The sequence below is a fragment of the Dermacentor albipictus genome, unplaced genomic scaffold (genome assembly GCF_038994185.2).
Source record: "Dermacentor albipictus isolate Rhodes 1998 colony unplaced genomic scaffold, USDA_Dalb.pri_finalv2 scaffold_23, whole genome shotgun sequence".
In the NCBI taxonomy this organism is placed as follows: domain Eukaryota; kingdom Metazoa; phylum Arthropoda; class Arachnida; order Ixodida; family Ixodidae; genus Dermacentor; species Dermacentor albipictus.
The window spans coordinates 4843189-4862822 of NW_027225577.1; the positions used below are offsets into that span (position 1 = coordinate 4843189).

The following is a 19634-nucleotide window of genomic DNA, read 5'->3' on the forward strand; positions in this document are numbered from 1 at the left end:
GTAAATTTCTAAATTATTTGCACTTAGATGCAGTAATTCAAGATTAAGGCATGCATAGCATGTGAGCATGCAAATTAGCAGATATGGTTTAATAAGTTAGCCATACTCTGGTTACTAAAAGAACACAGGCATAGGCAGTCATGCAAAAGTTCAAGTTAAATATCACACTGTTAACATTTGCCAGCAAATGGTCGTATCAAACATTATAATTATACTGAACAAGGGTAGTTTCTTGGGATAGTTTGCAATTAATGAGATAAAATTACGTACAGCTTGAATGACAAAAACTGCGAGAGATGACAGACTGCGCTGACTTCCAACAATATTTAATTACGTCGCCACATCATGTGTATTTGCACAAAAGCGGGCATGCGCAGAATATGAGTCACAAGGGGTGTCTAACAGCAAGTGACTGTACTAAGAACATTGTCCTTTGAAAAAAATAAACATTAGAATTTCTATCTGTTGAGATACAAGACTTCACTAGGGGTCAGCACGATAGAGGGGTCACTAACGCACACACTAGCCAGTTTTCTAGTGAAATCTGCTTCTATAGTTTCCCGGATGACCTGTGTCTCGCTAAATCTTCCGTACCTTCAAAGAGGGGCACGCAGCCGCAGTCCCAGCAATGGATGCCGAAGTGGCCTTGAACAGTGTTATGGACGTTGTTATCGTGCTCTCCTAAATGATTGTTTAGGCGCCTGCCTGTCTGTCCAACAAAGTCAAATGAGATATTGTAAAGCTTTGCCTCTTTAACAGCCTCAGTAAATCTTGCTCACACGAGATGCAACATAGCATTGCTGCACAGGCTGATTGCCTTTCTTGGGTTGGCTACCCTTTGGCCTTAATTTCAGCCATAGCGGAACAGCTTCTGAAGTGCACAAAACATGATGAGCGCGCTCGGTCAAGGTACCAGCCGGTTGAAAGACACAGGTTTGCAGTGCTACCGTATGTTCATGATGTCTCCCATAGGCTAAAAAAGATAAGGGAACCTGCAGAAATCACAGTCCTTTTCTCAGCCCCGGAAAAGCTGGCAAGGCTCTGTAAGTGTGTAAACGCGCCTAAATCACGTCAGAGTTGTTGCTCTGCCGGGCACAGAAAACGTTTTGCGATGTGTGCAACGAATGTGGTTTCCCAAATTCCCATTTTGAGGCAGTAAATATATTGGACAGATAGGCAGGCGCCTAAATGATCGTTTAAGAGAGCACTATAACAACGCCAATAACACTGTTCAAGGCCACTTGGGCATTCATTGCCGGGACTGCGGCTGCATGCCCCTCTTTAAGATACGGAAGTTTTAGCAAGACACAGCTCACCCGGTAAATTATTAAAGCTGATTTCACCAGAAAAGTGGGTAGTGTGTGCGTTAGTGCCCCCTCTATCACGCTGACCCCTAGTGAAATTTTGTATCTAAACAGACTGAAATCGTGATGTTTTTTTTTTTCAAGTGACCATGTTCTTTTTACGACTTGCTGTTAGAACACCCCTTGTGACTGGCTTTCATTTTCTGCGCATGACCCCTCTGTGTATACACACACGATGTGGCAACGCAATAAAATATTGTTGAAAGTCAGTGGAGTGTGCCTCTCGCAGTCCTTGTCCTTCACGCTGTACGTCATTTTTTATACTGAACAGCCAATATTGATTCAAAATTAGAAAAATGTAGTACACATCTGAGCTGCAAAAATGCAAGTGATGCAGCAAATGGCCTTTAGCTTTCCAAAAGAAAAAGAAATGTTCACGGTTAACCACGAGGTGCAGGGACTCCATTCTCTGAGCATCTTGACCAATAAATGCAGCGCATGGCATTGCTGGAATCTTGCATCCTGCATTAGCAAAATAAGAAAAGAATCATGAGAATTCAGTCCGTGCAATTACACATGTACTTTGCGGAAAATTTGATAAAGCATCAAGCTCCTCAAAGTAACAAGCTTAATTAATGTGACTGGGCAGAATGCACCACTCAGGCAACTGGGCAAGACAGTGAAAGGTAGGAGAAGTTTCTATTTTGCAAATTAAGGAATTGCATGTTACTGTGAATGCTAAACCACTATGTCATTGTGAACACAAGGCACATACAGCAGCAAAAACATAAATTTACAGTAGCCTTTTCACCATAGAAAATAAGAGTGAATAAAGTTTAAAGACTACCAATGACATCTCTCAACAACAGACATTTGTCCAAGAGTGTGTATGTGACCTTAATACAAAAGTGACATTATGAAATCTGCAATATATCTGCATTACACTTTATAAGTACTGCAGGTGAGAAGCTTACGGGATATGGCACATTAAGAGTGAAATGCGCAAGGCATTAAAAAATGACTGTTTTTACACAACATTATTACACTAGGAGACAAAGAGAACTGTTTTACAGAGAGTGCACACAAAATGAAAATGAGGGAATCCCCACTGGCATTCTCATTTGCCCTGCAATACATGCATCCAGCCCAACAATATCCAACTCTCCAATGCAGTTTATTAGACACTTTCTGCATCCTAAAATTTATCGTGTATTTCTTATTTACTAATTTAGTAAGAATGGGCATTTTGGCATACTTTCCTCGAAAATTTAGCATGTGTTGTCAACTATTTTTCTTAGAGCACGCCCCCTTCTTTCAATGGGTTAGCTTGGCAATGCACTGACAAGTAGTATTCCCTTATTTAAACTTATGATCCTCCCTCATGCTCCCACTTCATGCTCTAAACTGTGATGCCACTCCGATGCATTTTACGTTAATCTGCGACTATTTACATGCTCCTTCTTTCTGTAGCCTCTCAAATAGAGCCTGAAATTTCTTGTCTCCTAGAACAATCGTCTTTCTTGCCCAAAACATATTGCACGGTTACCCCTCATAGGGGGGGGGGGGGTACTGTATATGAGTTTTCACATATTCAATGAACCTCAGAGACACAACCATTTCTCATCCTGTGTTGCTACTACCCGCATGAGTCACAATGGTTGTATATTGGCTACCTGCCCTCTCTTGCTTAAAAGTACATTTTGCATGTGGGAAATAACCACAAGCATCACATTTCATTGAATGAATGCTCCTGTGCATGTTTTTTTTCCGTCCTGTAATGGCTAAGTTCAACATGGTCAAGTTGTTTGAAAACTGTCTAGCCTCAACCAACACTTTGTGTAGTTTCAAAATTATGATACATTTATTTTTCAAAACTTGTCCCAAATTAAGCATGAGACATTTTCATGATGCAAATGAGGTAAGGTTGTGCTCAGAGACTATGATAGGCCTGCTATATCCTGCAAAACTATGTGAAATGAAATATGCTTGCAATTTTCGTGAGCAGCTAGCTCAGTACAATTAGGCACATTACCTGCGGAAACGTTTGTTTAACGCTCCCGAGAGGTCCTGGTTTCTTGTAATTTCTTCAAATCCCTTGCAGTCTAGATTGCAATCCGGTGCATTTTGATTTTGATACTGTATTCAAAATAAAAACAGCTGAAATTTTAAGGTTTTGATAATTATATGGGAATAAATTAAAGGTAGAAGAGTGTAATGCAATGAGCAAATAACAAGCTCATTGCAGAGAGTAAACAAATATTTCTTTCCTGCAAATAAATTGGTAGCAGGAAGGTCATACGAAATTAGCAGTGAATGCACAATAAAGAATATGATGCTACAATGCACCGGCATTCTGTGAATATTCTTGCACAAAGAAAATCCTCATTATGAAAGACCATCAAGAAAATGCAAATGTATACTTTGGATCAGCAGTCATACCTGCAGTATGCACTGTACCATCGGCAATATTTACAACCACAGACAACTGCACATCATATCAAGCCTAGGCGGCCAAGGAGCCTGAGTTTTAAATTATAACTTGACTTATTATATTACCTACACAACTATATCTACTTACAATGTTGTCTTCTCAACCGCTTTCAAGAAGACATTAACCATCTGTCTGAAGGCGAACGCAAGTGGCTTGCTCGTGATGGGGGGCGCCAAGGCTGGGCATTGTGAAATTGCTGCTACCATCTGCATGACCTGCGAGAAACAACGCTCTAAGTACAAGATAAACAAATGCTATTAGAGCAAAAGACAATATCATTGGCAATGAGCCTCGTTTTGGTTTGCACGAGAAAAGCCTATGGACTTTGTGCTGCTTACTGAAGAAGAAGCAAGCCTCCTTCCAGATGTTGCATGCAGTCATGCATTAAGATTGTCACACAGCTGCATGCTTGTATGCTGCTGTCGCCAGTACGCCAGTATGCTTTGAAGTTTATTATTTCACGTTAAATTGATTATTGTGTTTTCTTGCCTGGCAAACAGACCAGCAATGAAATAGCTCACTTACGCACATACTCCCTTTTAAGGAGAGAATTCATCACACGCACGCATGCATGGGCGCACACACACACACGCACACACATGCTTCTACCACATGAGCAGCTTCCTGTGCTTGACACACACATTTTTTTATCCTGTGTCACTCCTACTGCTAAGGTATAAATAATACTTTGTGTTACCAACCCCAAACTCCTCAACCTACACCTCCAGCCACTTTCTCGAGAGCCAGGACAAACCTTCTAGCTTCCCCAGTGCTCCAAACTGTAGTTACGAATTTCAATAGGGCTATAGGCGACAGCTCTCGAAGGGCATGCAAATGACCCGGAGACCTAAAGCTTGTATATACCTCTAAAGCACAACACTTCAAATTTTCAAAATTCATTAAAGCTCCTGAAGGCAACTGCTATCTACGTAGAACGTCTCGAATAACCTGCCGCTAACAATTTCAGCGGTTGTCTGCATCAAAAGAAATGTGGGCTAATGGGAAATCCACGTCTTTAAGATCGGAATTATTGTAATGGCGAAACACACTACCAGATTTCTTAATCATTTATTTATGCTCTGGATGTAACGTTCCTTTCACAATAAAAAACAAGGATATCGATTCATCAGGGCATGGGAGGAACAAGGACGGAGCGTATACTTGGCGCCTTCCCACTGGTCCTCCGAGAAACGGCGCCTCATACAGCAGTTGTCCAGGGTGGCTTGAAACCAAACTCGGCTTTCAGGCGGGAGCACTCGCTGCACCAAATCGGAAGAGTTTTATTGCGAGTAAAACTCTACCGGCCTCATGCAATACATACACACGCACACAAAACGCACCCACACGCACACACAAGTATACGCACTCTCAAAGCGCAGACACAAAAGCGCGCACGCGCACATTGATGAACACAAACAAGCACACATACATGCATGCAGGCAGACACGCTAACACGTGCACGCACACACAGCGACCCACAGACAACACACTCACAAAACACGTACGCACTACACACGCGCAAACACGCCGGCCCATACAAACCGGCATGTACTGAACGCACGCACGCATGCACGCACGCACGCACGCACGCACACACACACACAGCGAGCCGAGCGCACGCACGCACACACACACAAAGCGAGCAGAGCTGAGCGCACACACAAATCAAGCCGAGCGCGAGCACGCGCACACGCACAGACAAAGCGAGCCGAAAAAATGCCGAAGGCGTCCGGCAAGCAGCAACAGCCGCACGCGACCGCATCAGGGAGAACCAATACCGCGCCGGTTCCTTCGAAAGGTGGCTAAGCCAGTCCTTTTTCTACGCGACGCAAAAGTGGTCGACCACATTTAACTGAAGTGCGAACGACCGTATTACAAGCAGCCGCGCTGAACGCACAAGAGAATCACATCAATGAACGTTCAAGCGCTGAGAAACAAAGCGTAACTATGCAGGCGCACCACGCCCGATGTAGATTTGACAAACATTAGTCACACGGGACGCGATCCAGGTAGTTAACTTGCCCTAGTAGGAGTGCAGCTGCTCTTGCTCTTACATTAGCGAATTATGAATTATGCTACGAGATCACAGTGAGATATTTCTAAAGCGAACAAAACAAATACCAAATAAACGGGCACTTGCCTGAAAGTTTCCATCATGCCAGTACTACCAACCGGGCACGTTGCAACTTCTCGTTTCAGCCTTCGTGGATCCATCTTCCAGTGCGTACGAACGCTTTGCTTTGAAGTGGGGCACGAGTAATACACAAAGCATGGGCCACATCTTTTTCTACCCCGCGCGCTAAACTGATCACACGTTTAAAATTACTTCGCACAGCGCCATAGAATAAAGAACAACTTTAGAGAAGGGAAACTGTACCTTTGGCAGTGGTTCGAAAATAAGCAGCGGCAGCGCATGGAACTAACTTTCGGGGACGCCAGATGACGTTGCTCAATCAGGAAGCGGAAGTGCAAACTTTTTTTTTTTAGCGCAAAATTCAATATGGCCGTTTTTTGCCGGTCGCGTACGCTGGTACGTGCCGTGCTTGCCCTGCAGGCTATGCGGCATGCCTCAATGCCTTCGCTGCCGCTTAGCTGGTGCGTTCTAATTGCCAAGAGCCTCTACTGACGCCCATACAAACAAGCCACAAGTGAGTGAACAGAACGCGCGACTTTATTGGCAGAAGACAAGCAGTGTACATCCTCGTGCAATAGCAGAAATAAAATTTGCATGTCGAGATACGCTGGAATCATTGACGCGAGCTCGTAAACGGCTCACCGTCGTCGTCGCACGTGGTGGTCAGGTTAACGAGCAAGAACCAGCAGCGGAAACATATTGGACAGAGTGTGCCACTTATTTGCAGCGACAGTCGCCGTTAAAAATGCCCAAATTGCATTGCGAAGCAATCGGGAGACGCAGGCATCTGCTGCCGCAGCCTACACAGCGACATGGGCTACCCCAGATTTTAGCCGTTCACTCCTTTCCAACCTGCACGTTTCTTTTCTTTCGGGGGCCGCTAATGTGTGGCTCACACTTGGTGTCTCACATTGTCTCGCTATGGACAAGTCGCTTTCGTGGGCATCGCCTCCATCAGCTACTTTTGCGGGCCTTTCCACCCATGTAGCTATCAACTTCATACGCATCGGACTATGTAAGCACGTATGCTGGTCTCCGTTCATGCCTAATCGCGGCCGAGAAAGGCCAGAGGCACAATATGCCCATTGCTGCAGCAGGAAAGCGCGAACGGGGAGCACAAATCACGGTGCATGAAAATTGGGAGTCTATGTCGCTGTGCAGGCTGCAGGAGCGAATGCTTACTTCGAGAGACTGCTTCCCAGTGCAACCGACCAGGCCGCAATATTCTAAAAACATAACACTGCGACCATAACCAAGTGACATAACAGCAAAATTAAACAGCAATCAGTCACCGCATGAGGTTCAGACAATACGTTATACATTGGCGACGAACTATATGGCAACAGTGAGCATTCACATACACGGGTCTCTTAGGGTACATTGAGCTGCCTACCTACAGGCGTAGTGCCCGACTTCGTCGCACGTGGTGGTCTACTAACGAGCAACAACCAGCAGCAGAAACAGATTGGACAGAGTGTCCCACCTGTTTGCGGCGACAGTCGCTGTTAAAGATGAGCAATTTGCAGTGCAAAGCAGTCGGGTGACGCAGGCATCTGCTGCCGCAGCCTACACAGTGACATGGACGACCCATCATTTTAGCATTGACACCTTTCCAGCCTGCATGTTTCTTTCTTTTGGAGGCCGCTAATGTGTGGCTCACACTTGGTGTCCCACATTGTCTCAATATGGACAAGTCGCTTTCGTGGGCATCACCTTCATCAGCCACTTTTGCAGGCCTTTCCACCAAACTTCATACAGGTCCGACCATGTAAGCACTTATGCTGGTCTCCGTTCATGCCTAATCGCGGCCAAGAAAGGCCAGAGGCACAATTTGCCCATGGCTGCAGCAGGAAAGGGTGAATGGGGAGCACGAATCACGGTGTGCGTAAATTGGGAGTCTATGTCGCTGTGCAGACTGCAGGATCAAATTCTTACTTCGAGAGGCTGCTTCCCAGTTCAACCGACCAGGCCGCAATATTCGAAAAACATAACACTGCGACCATAATCAAGTGACATAACAGCAAAATTAAACAGCAATCAGTCACCGCATGAGGTTCAGACAATACATCATACATTGGCGACGAACCATATGGCAACAGTGAGCATTCACATACACGGGTCTCTTAGGGTACATTGAGCTGCCTACCTACAGGCGTAGTGCCCGACTTCGTCGCACGTGGTGGTCTACTAACGAGCAACAACCAGCAGCAGAAACAGATTGGACAGAGTGTCCCACCTGTTTGCGGCGACAGTCGCTGTTAAAGATGAGCAACTTGCAGTGCAAAGCAGTCGGGTGACGCAGGCATCTGCTGCCGCAGCCTACACAGCGACATGGACTACCCATCATTTTACCATTGACTCCTTTCCAGCCTGCATGTTTCTTTTCTTTTGGAGGCCGCTAATGTGTGGCTCACACTTGGTGTCCCACATTGTCTCAATATGGACAAGTCGCTTTCGTGGGCATCACCTTCATCGGCCACTTTTGCGGGCCTTTCCACCCAACTTCATACACGTCCGACCATGTAAGCACTTATGCTGGTCTCCGTTCATGCCTAATCGCGGCCGAGAAAGGCCAGAGGCACAATTTGCCCATGGCTGCAGCAGGAAAGGGTGAACGGGGAGCACGAATCACGGTGTGCGTAAATTGGGAGTCTATGTCGCTGTGCAGACTGCAGGATCAAATTCTTACTTCGAGAGGCTGCTTCCCAGTGCAACCGACCAGGCAGCAATATTCGAAAAACATAAAACTGCGACCGTAACCAAGTGACATAACAGCAAAATTAAATGGCAATCAGTCACCGCTTGAGGTTGACAATACATTATACATTGGCTACGAACCATCTTACAGGCATAATGCTTGCCTTTGTCACATGTGGTGGTCTGGTAACGAGCGACAACCTGCGGTACAAACAGATTGGACAGAGCCTTGCACCTGTTTGAACCAACAGTTGCCGTTGAAGATGAGCAACTTCCATTGCGAAGCAATCAGGTGACGCAGGCATCTGCTGCCGCAACCAACACAGCGACATGGACTACCCGGCATTTTAGCGTTAACTCCTTTCCAACCTGCACATTTATTTTCTTTCGGGGGCCGCTATGTGTGGCTCACACTTTGTGTCCCACTTTGTCGCAATGTGGACAAGTCGCTTTTGTGGGCATCACCTTCGGCAGCCATTCTTGCGGGTCTTTCCACCCATACGGCTATCAACTTCATACACTTCGAACCATGTAAGCACATATGCTGGTCTCCGTTTTGAGCAAATCATGGCCGAGGTAGGCCACAAGCACAATTTGCCCATGGCTGCAGCAGGCCAGAACGAACGGGGCGCACCAGTTACGGTGTGTGTATACTGGGAGTCTATGTCGCTTTGCAGACTGCAGGATCAAATTCTTACTTCGAGAGGCTGCTTCCCAGTGCAACCGACCAGGCAGCAATATTCGAAAAACATAAAACTGCGACCGTAACCAAGTGACATAACAGCAAAATTAAATGGCAATCAGTCACCGCTTGAGGTTGACAATACATTATACATTGGCTACGAACCATCTTACAGGCATAATGCTTGCCTTTGTCACATGTGGTGGTCTGGTAACGAGCGACAACCTGCGGTACAAACAGATTGGACAGAGCCTTGCACCTGTTTGAACCAACAGTTGCCGTTGAAGATGAGCAACTTCCATTGCGAAGCAATCAGGTGACGCAGGCATCTGCTGCCGCAACCAACACAGCGACATGGACTACCCGGCATTTTAGCGTTAACTCCTTTCTAACCTGCACATTTATTTTCTTTCGGGGGCCGCTATGTGTGGCTCACACTTTGTGTCCCACTTTGTCGCAATGTGGACAAGTCGCTTTTGTGGGCATCACCTTCGGCAGCCATTCTTGCGGGTCTTTCCACCCATACGGCTATCAACTTCATACACTTCGAACCATGTAAGCACATATGCTGGTCTCCGTTTTGAGCAAATCATGGCCGAGGTAGGCCACAAGCACAATTTGCCCATGGCTGCAGCAGGCCAGAACGAACGGGGCGCACCAGTTACGGTGTGTGTATACTGGGAGTCTATGTCGCTTTGCGGACTGCAGGAGCAAATGCTTACCTCGAGGGACTGCTTACCAATGCAACTGACCAGGCCCCCACATCTGTAACACAGTTACCACAACCAAGTGTGGCAGCAAAACCAGATTCTGCAATCAATCACTTCACTGTAGCTTGCACAAAGACCCAGGCTATCAAGGAAGAGGAGCAATCATCAACGAGACTAGGAATATGGAAAATGAGAAAGCTTGCATTCAAGAGAGAAGCCACTCTGCTCTGCAAGCATTGAAGGCTAAAAACACCAAGAAAAGTAAAATGGTGCATAGCACATGTGCATAGGTTAATGCAAGACGCATGCCGATGCTGCATCAGCTATTTCAGGAGAGTAATTGCGCATGACAACATACACTAGAAGATACTGCTACAGATATGTTAGGCTGCTAGACAGTGACTGGTATTAAGTATCAGCGAAATATCCAAATATAAAGGTTGACCTTTATATTTGGATGAGGATGAATAACCTCTAACAAAAATGGGCAATGAGAAAGCTTGCATTTATAGAAGAAAAATTACACTTCGCACAAACGGAATTAACATGGCTTGGAAGCTGATTAAGGACGAACTGATGAAACTCAATCTTTTGGCCAGCGTCGTCCGTGCTTGGTCAGATGTTGCAGGTGCATCTGAAGACGAAGAATTTCTAGAAAGTCCTTTTTGAGTTACTTGGATGACTCAGCCAAATGTCCGTGCTGGTGGAATGGTGGCTGAAGCTCTTTGCAGTCTTAACACAGTCCTTTGCAGACTTGATATCTCATCCATATTCTTGTGCATGTGCTTCTTTGTTCTTGGTGTAAAAGCCTTGCAAATTCGGCTCCAGCCCCTTCCTGTTGGTGCAGATAGGAGCTCCTGTGTTGACCAAGATGTGCTTGGCATAGACTCTGTTGGGGCAAAACGGTGACACGTGAGATATAGCACAGATTAGCCAAATTTATGTGGGTTTTATATGTTCGAACCAATTATACTGAACCATATATATGAACAAACATTCATATCTGCTGCAAACGGCAAGCCAATACAGCATAGATCAAACATATTTATTTCTGAACCATATGTTGTTTACCTTGTAGTAGTAGCCAATGTCCACACAATGACCTTGTCGTAGCAGGCAGCAGCTTCTGTTTAGTGCGTGGAGTGTGTTGCTTTATACTGGTGCCGTCCTCATTACTGCATGTCTGGAACAGAAATTTTGACTGAATCAGAAATTGAAAAAGCAAAGTTTTGCAATATGAAATGCAAAAAGGTGTGACATATATGTTGTAATGATTTGCGACTACAGAACACATGCAAATGTACACTGTCTATTCTAGGGTGCTTAAGCAGCATGTTAAATAAATATTGCTATTGCCCATAAAATTGATGTCTGCCTAACTACAATGCATGTCAACAGCGCAAGTACTATTAAGATCACAAATGAGAACATTTGTGGGTTCATTTATGCTCTAGAAGTGATCACACTGCTAGTTACTCAAGCAAATGCATGAAAGTCATGAAGCTATTAGAACTGATGCATTATTTTTCTCCACGAACGTGATGCACCGCTTCACTACTGCAAAAATAAATGCCCTACGGTAAACCAATCTGAACAGCAAGAACATTTGGAACCAACAAGTACGAAATATGGGTATCATGCTTGCAACTGTTTAATACATTAAATTCTGTACTTTCACTTCATTTTACCAAAGGATTATTCGGTTTTGTGGACGAAAGACGTTGCCGGCCGACTCGAAAAAAAGTTTAATCTGTATATTGATAAGGCTACTCAGTCACCTACAACCACGGCTACAATAACATGAAAAATGAGACGCGCGTTCCGATATCGCTCTTTCTTTCCTGGTTGTGTGTGTAAACCAAACGACAGCCTCGCAAGTAAAGGTTTATTTAGGAAACAGCAACTGAGATCCTCACTGCCCATATGTAATGCAGGATCTAGTTCGTTAACTTGTGCCCGCCTGGAAGGTAATGAGACAGATATTATATAACGATTGAAGCAGCGGTGTTAAACGACTCACCGTTATTGCCGTTGTCAGCCGCAGCAAAATCCAGCTCCCGTTTCGATGCAGACCTGTTCCGAATGGCTCACGACCGAAACCCAACTGCCGGGCTTACATGTCCGCTTGCAAACACGTAACTTCACCTCAAGTTACATAGAAGCGCAAGAAACTAGTTTTAGAAACAAAGAAGCAACCAGTCTTGAGTGTACGAACGAATGAATCCGTGCCGCCGTGCACTCGGAAATACCGGTAAAAATTTTAAATCCAGGCCAGAGGTCGCGTGAAAGATCGATGATGCTGAACGCTATTTGCGTTCATAATGGCGAAGAAACAATAAACTTACTAACAAAGAGTACAATATCTAATTAGCAATGATAATTTTGCCCTGTTTTTATGTAAAAGAAAATGCTTCGGTAATTGTAAGAGAAAGTTTGTAAGATAAAATTGCGCTTATTACGGCGCCTCTACCGGGAAATGTTGGAACTAACGAACGAATCCCGAGGTGATGCTACTAGGTCGGCTTTGTTAGCAGCGGCGCGCGGTCGATTTTTTCGCCCTCTGTGGCCATTAGTTGAACTTGAGAGTGTACGGGGCCTGACAGCGCGCGACGCGAACGCACGCGAAAACGAGCATGATGGCGCAGCTTCCGCCTTCCCGTCCTGCCGCGCGCCGAAGTGATGATACAGCGTCGGCCGTCACTTCCGGTCGCTTTTCATTGGGCATGGGGCGGCCGCGCAAATTGAACGTTTATTCTGACAGGTTTGCTTGCTCGCATGGCCGCCTGTTTGCTGCTGCTTCGTTGTGGTCTCTAACTAGAGCGGTGAGGCGGGTAGTTGCTACTACGTTTCGTGCCGGGCATTTTATTTTGGGGTGGGGGGCGCAGTCTGTGCTGCATCACTGAGGGTACAGTACACAAATCGGGACCGTGAGCGAGACGATCGGCGCTCTTCTGCTGGTGCGATTAGATTATTCGCTGCGTCCGAACGAAGCAACTTTGCGAGGTCACAGCGTAGTTTCAGCGATATCATGGCTCGATAAAGACGCTCACATCTTGGTCGTGCGACAGCGACGCGTAAACTTTCATGAGGAGACTGAAGACTGCGTTTGCAAGTGCGTATGCTCTGGATAAGAAATTACAGCTTTGACGACACCAGCCCTTAACATACAGGCTCTGCCTTACAAGCTGTATTTGAGGACTTAGAAAGCACTTAGAAAGCAGATCAGTAGCTTAGTAAACCTCTGAATGAATTAGGCAAGGTACGTGGAAATTCGGGTTTGAGAACTTCCAACGTGATCTCGCCTCTATAAGTCTTCTTTATGGATTCACCATGCAAGTTGTACGTTGATGCCATTGTACAGCAGAGGCTCGTCCCACAGCACGTCCCTGTTTGTTCAGCAATGTATCCAAACAGCTTCTTCCATTTCAACACTTTTTGTTGGGCTATTAAGGGCACCGAAATATTAGTGCAGAATTGCGCAAGTTGCTCTCGTGTTTTCGCTCTGCTACTGCAGTTTTTCTAGAAGTGTTTAATTGCTTGTTAATATTCCTGTGAGCACGAAAAATAATGATAATGGAATTGTAAGTGAAAGGGCGTTCTTTTTCTGGATGATACATTTTTGGAGTGGCCGTCATGCCAGTAACATCAGAATCCTCGAAGAAATATCGACAGTCACTTAGGAATGGGAAAACTTAATCGCTTCACACATCTACACTTGCAATTGTCACGTGACCATGATAAGTTAGTTCATACATTGTCACGTGTTCTTCACAATTCTACCTTAATCTCCCGTAATCCACCGTGCTATAGTTTGTACGAACCTTAATGCAATTTATTCCACCCTTATTCACATTATTTCACATTATTTACCCATAATTGCTCATACTTAACGTTGTTGTATTTACTACCTTCTGTATCACTACTGACGTCATACAAGACGGTGATGACTTCACATTTTATTTATTTATTATATACATTCAAGGCCTAGTAGGCACAACAGAAAGAAGTGGTGAAAATACGCAATAATTGCAATGCAGCGCAAAAATACAAAATCAAACCATAAGATCATTTGAACGGCGACCTTGAATTAATGGTGTCACAAATTGAGACTGTGGAGGCGGGAAGGCGGTTGCATTCAGTGGCTGTTCTTGGCAAAAAGGAAGAATTGCACATCAATTTTGTGTTGATGGTCGATGCGAGACGACAACTTCGTGTGGTAAAAAGATTTTCTTTACGAGAAGGGTTAAATTAGCATATTCCATGAAAAAACAGAGACGAAAGTATTTGCGACGTAACCAAAGTCAGGTTCACCTAGTGTTCTTTTCATGGACATGACGCTAGAATGAAGTGAATAATTTGAGAGAATAAAACGGGCGGCGCGGTTCTGAGTGCTTTCTGAATGCTTTCAAGGTAAATGACAAGATTGGCATGAGCAGGGTCCCGTATGGATTGTTGTTGCGGAGAACGCCACCTTTCCTACCTGAAAGGCCATGAAACGCTTTCGCATTAAAAATGCAATACATACACATATTGCTCAATGCGTGGACGTGTACACGTTACTCAGATTTATGCATCAATACGTTCAACACCCTTCAGGCGTCGATTTAACACCCTTCTTTGAGCAAAGTCACACCTTATGTGTGGTATCCACCCTTGTGATAGGGTGCTTTGGCCGAAAAGGGTGCTAGAAGGGTGTGAGCATGGGTGTAAATGCCGAAAGCACCCCTATTAACACCCATAAGGGTGTAAAAATGTTTAGTGTGTACAAAAAGAACAAGAGGAGAGGTTCAGACCACAACGTCTGGTCCTTTGTGTTGTTTTTTTACTGGTTTCTTTCTTTCAGGTACGTACCAACTGGCCCGGAATTCAGCCATTTTGCTCTTATGGACCATTTTAGCACAAGAGCTTCTGCGCGTGTGCGTGAATAGAGGCCAAGCTCTTTTCCTATGACCAGCAATTGCAGAGCGACACGTATTCTTCTTACATGCGCCCATACGACAGCAGTAACACATATTTGCAACTACAAAATAAGAAAACTTAAAGGTCGTCAAACAAGTATTATTGCAGAAATGCCAACTAGAGTCAAAAGTTGCATGTAATCTTGGATGCATGTCCTTGCTCCCTGTGCATGCCATGTATCTTGTTTTCTTACTGATCTAATCAAATGTTTATGGAAATAACTTGGGCAACCCGAGTCCCTTTTCTTGCACCGTGTTTTTAGAATGCTGCTGATGCGACACCGCGCACATGCCCACCTATCGCGCAGATAAAATATGCGTTCGCTTTCGGTGGTTCACTTGCCTTGCGAAGGAAGTTACGCGCAGCACACGCTGAGCAAGCCACGTCTCCAGGCACTTTCGCTTGAGTTCACGAAGAGTCCTCTGCAAGCTCGAGCAGTATTATCAAAGTTATGTAGTGAAAGGCAGATGTGTACTTAAAACAATCGCTGAAAAACAGAAAAAAAGGTTCATATGCACTGCGAAACGAAGCGCCGTCGTCCCTGATAAGCGATAGGCTCGAAGCATGGTTGAGAGCTCTGCAATACGATAGCACTTGAGCACGGTAATGCTTTCTTTAGGCGACGGAAAGAAAATCACCACGCAGCACGTACTTCGGCACCAAAAATGAGATCGGTAATTTCTGAACTCCCTCTACAACGTAACAAAACGCACATGGAACTAAAGTGAATATTCAAAATTTCGAATGATTGGTCTCATTTAATTAAATGATTAAGCGGAACGTATATTTTGAGGAGCGTCACATGACGGCAAACCATATGTGGTTGGGTACATTAAGCTGCGGTTAACCACTTTCGCAAATCGTTGCTTCAAGTTACGTGAAACGCCCTGTTTACCTACTAAGTGCTCATAAATTAGGCGCTTATCACTGTCCATGTAATAGTTCATTTTTATACCAAAGACCAACTTACACAGCCAACACAACTCTCATCTATCTATCTATCTATCTATCTATCTATCTATCTATCTATCTATCTATCTGTCTGTCTGTCTGTCTGTCTGTCTGTCTGTCTGTCTGTCTGTCTGTCTGTCTGTCTGTCTGTCTGTCTGTCTGTCTGTCTGTCTGTCTGTCTGTCTGTCTGTCTGTCTGTCTGTCTGTCTGTCTGTCTGTCTGTCTGTCTGTCTGTCTGTCTGTCTGTCTGTCTGTCTGTCTGTCTGTCTGTCTGTCTGTCTGTCTGTCTGTCTGTCTGTCTGTCTGTCTGTCTGTCTGTCTATCTGTCTATCTATCTATCTATCTATCTATCTATCTATCTATCTATCTATCTATCTATCTATCTATCTATCTATCTATCTATCTATCTATCTATCTATCTATCTATCTATCTATCTATCTATCTATCTATCTATCTATCTAATCTAATCATAGCCCGTTCTTTCGCGAAGGCTGTCAACCAAAGTGTTGTTCTGCAGGTGACTGCATAATGAAAAATAGGAAGGACTGTAGCTAGCAGCATGTACAAGCCCAATTAAGCATGTGTAGATCCTTCGGCAAACCTCCCAAAGCATCGACTTTCACCATATCGTGGTTTCGTGGGTGCGATAATTTTCTGAGGGGAGAGCAAGATTGTGCTATCAGCATCTATCAGTGTCAAATGAAGCGTGAACGGCGCAGCGTGTGGTCCAAATATAAGGGAAGGTGTAGTGCGCGCTGTCCAGAATCAGAATCAGAATTAGGAATCAAAATGTATTGTTAGAAGTCGGGTCACATTACAAGTGTTTATTAGGCAGAAGGAGGTCCCATTGTCAGACTCTATCGGGACGCCCTGTTCAAGAACACTTGTGATAGGTAACATCTCAATGCAACAGTATCGTATAGTAAGGTAGTGTACAAGCAACAAGAAATGAACCATTGACCAGCGCCCATCCGGTTTGGCCGCACTGCGCGATAGCTCTATAGCAACGCCCAATAGTGAGATATTTTCGTTTGCGTTCTGGTTCTTATGTTTCGAAGGGAGAAAATAAAAACATACGAGGGCAGAAGATAAAATACTGCAGTTTACGGCGAGTATTGTCGCACAGTTCGCCGAAACCGTAAGTGGTATCGGCGTCAAATGAAGCGCGAACAGCGGTGTGCGTGGTGCAGTTTGCACCGTCATCATTCTATCATGCGGTTTGCCGCTTGTGCGCCACATTCATTCTTTCGATTGACAAGCTTGCGCAGTGTGGCCAAACCGGATGGGTGCGCCGGTCAGTGGTGATGACTGGACGGCGCGCACTTATACCTTCACTTATGCTTGGGTCACGCGCTTCACTGTTCACGTTTCATTTGACGCTGGTAGTACGCTCACATTGCCTAGGCTCATTCATACGGTCGTGCTCGTGCGCGTACAGCGTATTTGCATATTAGGCCATGGGCACCATGCCGATTGATCACTTGCGGCTTTGCACGACTTTTTTATGGACGTCAAGAGATCGGGAGAAGGCTAATGGTGCTTTGATGTGGCCGCCGTAATATTGCTCGTGCAAACACTTGTACTCAGGCGTGATAGTTATGCATAGGTGGATTTTACCTTCTCATTACGGCTGCGTTATACACTACGTTACCTTCCTATTCATCTGGCACGAGTTGCGCATAGGTGATTCCCCCGTCGGTCTGCGCCTACCCCGTCCACGTACGGTATGACACTTCCGGAGCGCCTCAAAAGCCGGCCGACACACGAACAAAAAATACCAATATAGTAAATGCAAACTAATGGACATATAGATCTGCCCCTCGAAGCGGAGAAAACGTACACGTTAGAGCGCATAAGCGTTCCGTAATATATCATGTGGGCTGTTTGTCCACTCAAATTTCGAAAAACAGGAGCCAGGGATTGCGGGACAAAAGAAACGGTTGAAAAGCGTTGGCGTGCGTGCACGCGGAAAAGCTGAAATTCAATAAACGCCCGCTAGCTGCACGGGGAAGCCCCATCAAAGGTGCTCAACTTGTCGCGATCTGACCTCCTCCGCCATACACCAAACGTATTGCCCAAATCGCGCTGTCAAAATCCCCTTTTACCCATCGATCACCGCTGACAACGTGAAATGACAAACGGCGCGCGCGTTCCTTTCGGTCGCAGCCGCGTCGGCGGTGAAGCTCAAGAGACGACGACGACAACGCCCCCTATAGCGACGAAGCTCGCTTTTCTTATTGCTGAGGGTGCGGCGACCCGGTGGGCTGCTGTTTTGCGTAGCTGTTGTTTTGTTCCTTCGTGCCACGCTTTCACCAGAGAGATGATGTTGCGTTCAATGAAGGCGTTGTTGGTGACGTCAAGCCGTGCCCGTGACGTTTCTACAAGGGCGGAAGTGAGTGATGTCCTTTATCGTTCCGGCTTTATCTTGTAGTCTGGAGTTTGAAGAAGACTAGGTGCGTTGTATTTTGCCTTCTTCAAGCCGACGCTCAGATGGAGTCAATCCAAGTTTGTGCTCGCGAGTCAATAGAAAACGAACAAATACAGTTATATGTAATGTAGCATACCTACAGTAGTCGCCAAAATCATCGCGGTGTTTCGCCCATCATGAACCGAAGATGCATTTTCGGTAAACACGTCTGAACACAGCTGAGAAGAATATCCTGCAGGCCTAGGTGGTTCATTATTAACGTCTGGTACTTATTGTGCGAGGCAGGAAACAGACAACACAAAGAGGAGGAACATGAAGGAAGCTGGAAGAACATGACAAACATGAAATAACACAACGATTTCTTCGTGTTCCTTCTTTTTGTGTCACCTGTTTCCAGTCTCGCTCAATAAGTTTCAGTGATTAACACATCTAAACCCTTTCTCGTATTTCTATTGAGTCATTTTTATTTGTTTTTGAAAGATGAAGTGTCAATATCGTAAACTGCTCTATGATCATTACAGAATCATACGTAGTGCTATACTTGTTATAGCACCTGTTTTCAACTGGCAATGTTCTGTGACTCTGTGACAGCTTATTGGTGTGTTCTGGGATAATGTTATTGGTACTGTTGTCAAGTTTGCGTCTCACAAGCAGCAGGTTGCATGACGATATTAGCGTAGAGGGCTACAGCATTCAAGACATTACGCCTTGGTTATTTTTTAATATTTTTTCGCTCCGGCTGACCAACCATGTAATGTAACGTGAAAGGCGTCAATTAAAAAATTGGAAACGGGATATTTTAGAATAGAAAGTTTGGGAGCTTATGAGATATTTTGCCACCTTTGTCAACTCTTAGTGGCCCCAACATATAATATTCTCTTTAAAAAAGGGGTATTAGGCTTTATAATGTAATCAATGTTTTCGGGGAAATTTGGATCCGGACAGGCCGGCACCGGCGACAACGTAGGCGGAGTGATGGCAAGTGAATGGAATAGCTGGAAGTTATTCCATTTCTGCTAGCTTTGTTTCCTCGGGGTACATGACACGACACTTATTTGCTGTTTTTCACAATACGTCGAGCGGTTAGAAAGCGCGTAGGTCGAAGTACGTACCATAGCAACATTCATTATGACGTTGCGCGTTAACTTACTCTAGAAACACATCGTGGAAGCCTTGCACTACACATGGCATGCAAATTAATCGACGATGCAGCCATATATATATATACGGAAGTCTACAGTGTTATAACACTGTCCGTAGTCTCGTGCAATATGCCT

The 19634-nt window shown here is 45.0% G+C and overlaps 1 protein-coding gene and 1 long non-coding RNA gene across 5 annotated transcripts in view; one reads left to right on the forward strand and one right to left on the reverse strand.

Annotated features, from left to right (window-relative positions):
• Window positions 1-19634, forward strand: part of LOC139052454 (alpha-2C adrenergic receptor-like) — a 744579-nt gene that overhangs the window by 456002 nt on the left and 268943 nt on the right. The window lies entirely within an intron of this gene.
• Window positions 1443-5071, reverse strand: LOC139052445 (uncharacterized). The gene is made up of 3 exons (XR_011509907.1): window positions 4957-5071; window positions 3883-4010; window positions 1443-1826 (listed from the first exon to the last, which is right to left on the reverse strand). It is a non-coding gene; the product is annotated as an uncharacterized lncRNA (long non-coding RNA).